This window comes from Triturus cristatus, chromosome 5_1, assembly GCF_964204655.1.
Source record: "Triturus cristatus chromosome 5_1, aTriCri1.1, whole genome shotgun sequence".
Classification (NCBI taxonomy): domain Eukaryota; kingdom Metazoa; phylum Chordata; class Amphibia; order Caudata; family Salamandridae; genus Triturus; species Triturus cristatus.
Window position 1 is genome coordinate 403,581,709 of NC_140587.1, and position 7,532 is coordinate 403,589,240.

Sequence of the window (7,532 nt, forward strand, 5' to 3'; positions counted from 1 at the left end):
ACGGTTTTATGGAAATTACATGGTCCAGACTCAACAGACACAAAGATAGAGAGTTCAAAATGTTAATACTACATGCCTATCAATGCAGATACCTCAAACTCCAATACCTCAACAGAATGTTCGGGTACAAAGGTACAATATGAATCAGAATCAGCAGATGAAATTAAAAAATCAAAGTGCATCACAACAGTATTTGATTCAAACACATGATTTCGATCAGGACCCGTCAGCCTGATGGTGTCTGAGGGGGGAGGAGGACTGTGTCGTTGATGCAGCCTTAGAGGTAGACCGGAGTGGTCCATATATGAACAGAGAAGTAAATGGGGACATGTTTCATTCCTCGTTGACAATGGTGCTACCCCTCTACTGTAAGAACAGCAGGGGTTCCTAACCTACCCCTCTAGAGAGAAAGTATCCAAGTTGTACAAGTTACAAATAAAAAGTTGTCCACCTCAATTTCAGAACCAGTTCCTGTTAAAATAGGGTCCTTTGAGAATTGACATCAATTTGTGATGTGCAATTCAAGTCCAGTGAATCTGCTTGGATGAGATCTACTATGTAAGTTAAATTGTTCCATCTATTGCACTCCAAATGGTACTCAGTTTCATACCAATAATGAGGATGTTGTTTTTAAACTTTCCCGACAGAGATCTGACATGGGAATGTATCCCTTACTGACCAAAGAGGATCAACTCATTGAGCTGAGAGACACCGTATTGCCTAAAGTCTGGGACTATACAATGAAAGATATTGGACTAATCAAATGTGTTGAACCAGTCTGAATCACAGTCAAACCCAATGCAGAATATCCAAGAATCCCACAATACAATTTGTCTCAAGATACTATTGCCGGAATTACTCCTGGGATGGCCTCAATGATTGAGCCAGGCATCTTAAAGAGGATAATAGGGAGTCCATGTAACTCTCTCATTATGGACTTACAGAAGCCAAATATTGTATTGTGCACGATTTTTGGAAGGTGAATGCCATTGTTGCTCCATGTTGTCTTGTGGTACCAAATCTGGCTGTAATCCGATTTCAAATTCCATGCGAAGCGGAATGGTTTTCAGTCATTGATTTGTCTCATGTGTATTCCCTTGCATGAGGATAATCATTTCTCCTTCACTTTTAGTTCTGGCAACTGTGTCTTGGCATGGTGCCCAGTCCTTAAAGGGTATACGGAAAGCTTCCTTAAATTTTAATCAGATTCTCAAGAAAAATCTTGAGTCTCTGGTGATGCCATATCATTCAGTTCTAGTGAAGTACATTGACAACCTACTGTTGACATCAAATACAAAGGAAGCTGGCAAGACTGATACCATTGTCCTTTTGATTCATCTGGCTGAGAATGAGCATAAAGTATCCCTGACTAAGATACAGTTTTGCCAAACTGGAGTCCTGTACTTAGGACACCCCATTGAAAATGGAGCAAGGAAAGTGTCACAGAAAGTAATCTCTGTGATTTTAAACATGAGTTCTCCAACCACTCAAAAAGAAGTCTGTATGTTCTTAGGGATGGTGGGCTTTTGTTGACAATGGGATTCCAAACTTTTCATTGACAGCAAAACCTCTTCAGAGGTTGACAACCAAAGACGTGTCTGATCCGGTACCCTGGAATGAGAGTTGTGTAACAGCCTTCACTGAGCAACGATAATGCCTTTGTAGAACTCCAGCTCTGGGAATGCCTGATTACAATAAGTGCATTGTGTTATTTTGTAGTGAGAGAGAAGGATGCGCTCTTTCAGTACTGACACAGATGCATGGAAGCAATCGCAGACCGGTCTCTTACTTTTCAGAGACTCTTGATTCTCTGGCTGCAGCATTACCTGGATGTTTGAAAGTGGTTGCATCTGCATGTGTGAGTCTTGAACAGTGTGAAAGCATAGTCATGGGACAGCCACTGTTTTTGTGCCTCACTCAGTGGAAATACTGTTGACCCGTACTCGGACACAGTATTTAACCACTAATCAATTGACTAAGTATGAACAAATACTTCTGGGTGCAGCGAATATTACACTTAAAAGATGCACAATTTGATCTTGTCCACTCTGTTGTAACTGCCTGGACATGAAACTGTGACTGATGAAGTTGAACATGATTGCCTGGATGTGACTGAATTATGTACTACGCCCCAACCTGATATAATGGATGAACCATTGCCTGAATCTGATCATGTGTTGTTTGCAGATGGTTCTTGTTTGCGAGACAATGAAGGAAATCTGAAAGCTGCATATGCTGTTTGTACTGTTGCATGCATTGTGGAAGCGTCATGGTTGCAAGGAGTGTATTCAGCTCAAATATCCGAGCTGACAGCGATTACGCAAGCTTGTAACTTTTCAGAACAACTTAGAGTTACAATCTTTACTGACAGTCAGTACGGCTTTGGAGTCATACATGACATCAGGCAATTGTGATCAAATCGAGGGTTCATGACTTCGAATCACCAATACGAAATGGAGAAAGTGTAAGGAACCTTTTGTGGTCCCATATTTTAGTAGTCAAGTGTGTAGCTCACAGGCAAAGCACTGACTTTGTGACCGTTGGCAATAAATATGCTGACAAGATGGCCAAGTACTGTGTAATAAAATGCCATACCTTTAATGGGGATCTAGTAAATGAAACATCAGACGTCACACATTGCAATCTATTGTTAAGCGCAATAGACACATGGGAAGCAGTTAGACAATTAAAAGAAGAAGTGTCAGAAACAGAAAAACAAAGTTGGATGTGAGCAAGCTGTACCTGACAGGAGGATGATGTTTGGATTTACACTGATGGTAGACCTGTATTACCTGATAGTTTGTTACCACCTATGACTAGACATTATCATGGTCCTGCACATGTGGGAAGAGATGCAATGATGCGCCTCTTTCAACAAGTGTGATTTAACCCTGGGAGAAGTTTAGTGTGTCAACAGCAAAATGTTCGAAAGAGAATGCCTGTTACAATGAGCCATGTAGGGAAATTAGCAGGTCCTTTCAACCAGATGCCAATGGACTTTATTGGGATGTCCCTTTGCAACAGATTGAAATATGTTTTGGTTATTGTTTGCATTCTTTCAAAATGGGTAGATGTGTATCCAACATGCAGGAATGACAGCTTGACAGTAGCTAAATTGGTGTTAAGGGAGTTGATTCCTCATTTTGACCTAACAACTTCTTTCAAGTTAGACATAGGATCTCAATTTAATAATGAGTCCTGAAAATGTTATGTGCAGCATTACAGGTTGAGCAGAAGCTTCATTGCAGTTACTGTCCAGAGGCTTCTGGGCATCTCGAACAAGTAAATGTCGCAATCCAGATTGGCGAAGGTGTGCGCTTCAACGTCTTTGAAGTGGCCTAATGCATTTCCTCTTGTGTTGATGAGTTGTAGAAGTATACCAGACAGGAGCAGAGGATTGTCACCCCATGAAGTTATAATGGGCCGAATGATGAGACAGCCAGCTGTTCCTGCCAATGCTCTTATCAACATAGTAGATGATCTGGTACTGGAATATTGTAAACGTTTTGCTGATGTGGTACGTTCTGTGTATCTCCAGGTTGGAGAGACTGCCCTTGCGACTCAACAGGAGCAGTGCATGACCTCAGTTCCCGTAACTGGCTCCTGGTGAAGAAACACATGCAAAATTTGTGCTTGGAACCTTATTGGAGACCTTACTAGGTGATCTTAGCTACCACCACTGCTGTAAAGTGTGGAGGTTTTTGAGAGCCTTGAGACCCTCACGAGTGAGTAGCCACGCTTTACAAACTCTGATTGATTGAGGTCTCCTGAACTGGGTACATGCAGCACATACTTGCAGAGTCCCATGTCCCCTTGATGATACAATAGCACCTGTCCCTGCTGTGCCAGTGGTTAGATAGTGACAGAGGGAGCAGGTTAGTCAAGATGTTGGGGACCAGCAAGTTGCTGTGACAGTACTAATTTGTCCTGAGTGGGGTCATAGAGAGTCAACTAGTGTTTGTTCCAAAGGGTCTCAGCAGGTAATTGACTACGAGAAGTGTTGACCCTAACGAAAGGCCTAGTGCACCAAGGAAGCGAGATGGTTGGCCCAGAAAAGGTGAGATACTGCGATGTTGCTTAACGGAAGGAAGAGTGCGAGTACCACAGACAGTTCCTGAAAGTTCTGAGCAGTCTGACCAGCGCGGCAGTGATGATGGGCGAGCAGTTGTAAGGAGATCAAAAACAGTGAGAGTACCCAGCCAAAAGTACTTGTCTTCTGAATGGACTTTTCTGGCTGCAAATGAATGGGGGAAGAATTTGCTACCTTTTGCTTTAACAATACAAGTCCACCTGAACTTTCTTGAAACAAACTTTGTTGTGGATTTGAATTTCAATCTTGGTGTACCGCTTGAAGGGCTGATGCAATGTATCCAAAACATACTCATTGATGAAACTGAGCTGCGCATTTCTCATTTTGAACAGATCCGTTGAACTGTACCTTGGTATTTTTGTGCCAAACTTTGCCAAATTTCTCAAACCACTTGCTGCTCTTTTTGCAATTTTCTAATTTGTTTTGAACGGTCTGAATTGTGCGAAGCCATGAGATCGAACACTGAAATCTCTCCTAGTTGCAAACGTGTGTATGCAGGTATTATTTATGTTATTGTTCTGATATTACTTGCATTGCTTATTATTTTTAATTTGCTGCATTATGTACCAGCTAAAAATCCTCAGTTTCTTTCAAAACTGCTAAAACCAATAGCACTGATTTTACTGCTTTGAATGACAACACTTTACATCTTGATTCCTCAAATACTGAACCTTCACTAAATGTCTATACTAGATTGCTTAACAAGTATGTAGAAACAATAGATGCTAGTGATTGCTACGTATGTATGTAATTACCTGCTTCAGTTGCCAAAGGTGTAACGTACCATAGTTTACCGTTAACATATGGAGTTTCTTGCTGTGTGTTGACTAGTTTATTGTATGGTACTGATTGCTTGTAATATTATTATTCAAATCAAGATCGGATCTTTTCTGAATTTCCTGTACTAAAAGGATTAAACACACACTTAGAAGCTTCGCTTGTTGAAACTATGGTCTATATATTTAGACCAACTACATTTTTCAATATGGCTTATGCACATAACCTAACATGTAAAATAGGGAGAGCTGAGAAGAAATTCATAGACCTAATATTGAGAGCAGACAAAATAATGTGACTAATAAAACTGATGCACCTATAAAATTAACTCTTTTTAATTTACCAGGGGAAGCAAATAAAAATAGTAGAAGGGATGGCTACTTTATCCATAAACTAGCAGCAAAAGGAAAACTTTGTATATATAGGAAAAGATCAAGTACTAATAAAACATTTGTAGGTTTTAGTAAATGTGAACATACCTTTGAAGTTTATGAGAACTTCGGAAGATACTTAGAAGGAGTTGATCCTGTCTTTCCTAAAGTGTATTATAATTGTGGAAAGAATGTCTATTATAAACTGTCGAAAGGATGGGATGAAAGCCGTAGTTTGGGAATTTTATTCCCAAAAATGTATTATGTGAAACAACTTGAAGGAGAATTAATAAAGACAAACGGGAGAATGCAGAGAGGTGTGAGTGCTAGTGGAATAGTGGGTGATATTTTTGGAGCTTTAATACCTTCTGTAGGAGTAGCATTAAATGTGCATACATTTAGAAAGCGTTCTACTATAGTAGAAAATAAGCCACCAGTACAGGTGGGGAATTTTCTGTTGTAGATAATGAAATTATTTTAGTAAGATCAATGGTGATGTAAAATCGACTTACTCTTGACATTGTTTTTGCAAAGGAGGACGGAGTCTGTCAGTTGTTAAAAGTCCAACAAGGTTGCACTTACATACCGGATAAGAGCAGCGATCTAGAGAGCTATATAAAAATTTTATTGACTTAAACAAAGGCCTGAAAGTATTAAGATGTGATGGTGCCTGGGAAATAATAGGGTAGGGATTGTCAACTGTTAGCAACTGGTTGGGTAACTTAGGTAATGGACTAGTGATTTCAATCTTGAGACCATTAGTGGTGATCTCTTTGTGCATACTGCTGATGATACTAGCCATCACAGGGGTCTCCATCCTTTTATGTAGTTAGAGCTACTTCTGATCAGTGAAAATCATTGTGAGCTACTGAAGACCAAGCCACTCATGCAATGTTATCCATCACTCCCACGCCCAGTTTAATTGAATTTAAGTCTAATGTCCATAGAGCCAAAGACTTGAGGTTGAACAAAATACTTTGACTAGGGACACTATGACAGACAGGGCTGCCATATGTGTCAGTGAGAGCGTGGCCTTTGGGGGATGTATGAACCTGTGTGCGTGGGAATGGGATATATATGTATGGGTAAATGAGAGTCTGTGTTATATGAACTTGTGGCAAAGGACACACCTTCCGCCACATGTGGCACTGTTACATGTATAACACAAGCATACAACCATTTTTATTAAATGGGAGAAATGTAAATGCAGAAATAAGATCTGCAAAATATTTTCCTAAAATGGAAAACTTTTCTGCACTTTAAATTTCTCTCACTTAAAAGATGGGTGTATTTTTCAGTTAAAATATGACACTGTGTTTACCAGCCACTTGGAGAAAGAAGCCTGCTGCGTGCAAATGCGACACTTTGAAATGGGCTAAATTTTAAATGAAGAGTTAACTTAATCATTAATATAGGAACCTGGCTCTGTATATGGTATGCCACTAGGTGGTTATACCGTGCCCAGAGTCCAGAGATTCCCCAGAGGTGTACAGGGCTCAATGTAAATCCAAAGTGCTCTATTAGTGGTAGTGTGGGTGAGCAGCCCTAGGCCTAACACAGAGGAGTGTAAGACATTGACCAATAAGGGACATATGACTCAAAAAGGAGATCCACACTAATTTTATAAAACTAAGCTTTGTTTGAGCTTTATTTCAAGACCAAGATCTTCGCAATAAGGAAGTGCGTTTTGCAGGACAAATACTCAAGACTTACAACAGTCGACACTGAATACAATTTTCAAAGAGTTCAATATTATCCTATGGAGAAAACTAATAATGCCGTTATACAGGTAAGTATACAACTTACAGTCCCAATCTTCGGGACCAAAGGTCAGCAAGGGGCAAGGGTCAGGTGAGTAGCAAAACTGCGCCGCCAACGGCACATGGGGGGCCAGTTGCAGAGGTCAAAATCGGAGTTCAGCCCAATGCGTTTCTATGGAGACTGGGGGAGCTCAAAGCCACACTGCTTGCAGGTAGGTAAATTGGTTGCGGGGGCCAAGCTTTGGGGGTTAGAGCAAGCACAGGGAGGCCACAAAGCAGCACCAAACATACACCAAGAGCGGCACCGGGGCAGCCGGGCACAGGGTGTATATACAGCATCAGGCAACCAATGATCTTCAATGGAGAACTTGCTTCTGACAAACAGGTTGGAGGCATTGCACCGGAGGTTGCAGGAGGGATACAAGCAACAGCAGAGGTAAGTAGAGATGTAGGGGGTCATTGGGGCACAGTCCGTTCAGCTCACCAAGGCCGAGAGGCTTTGGGTGCATTAAGACATCGGATTCTTCTTACCGG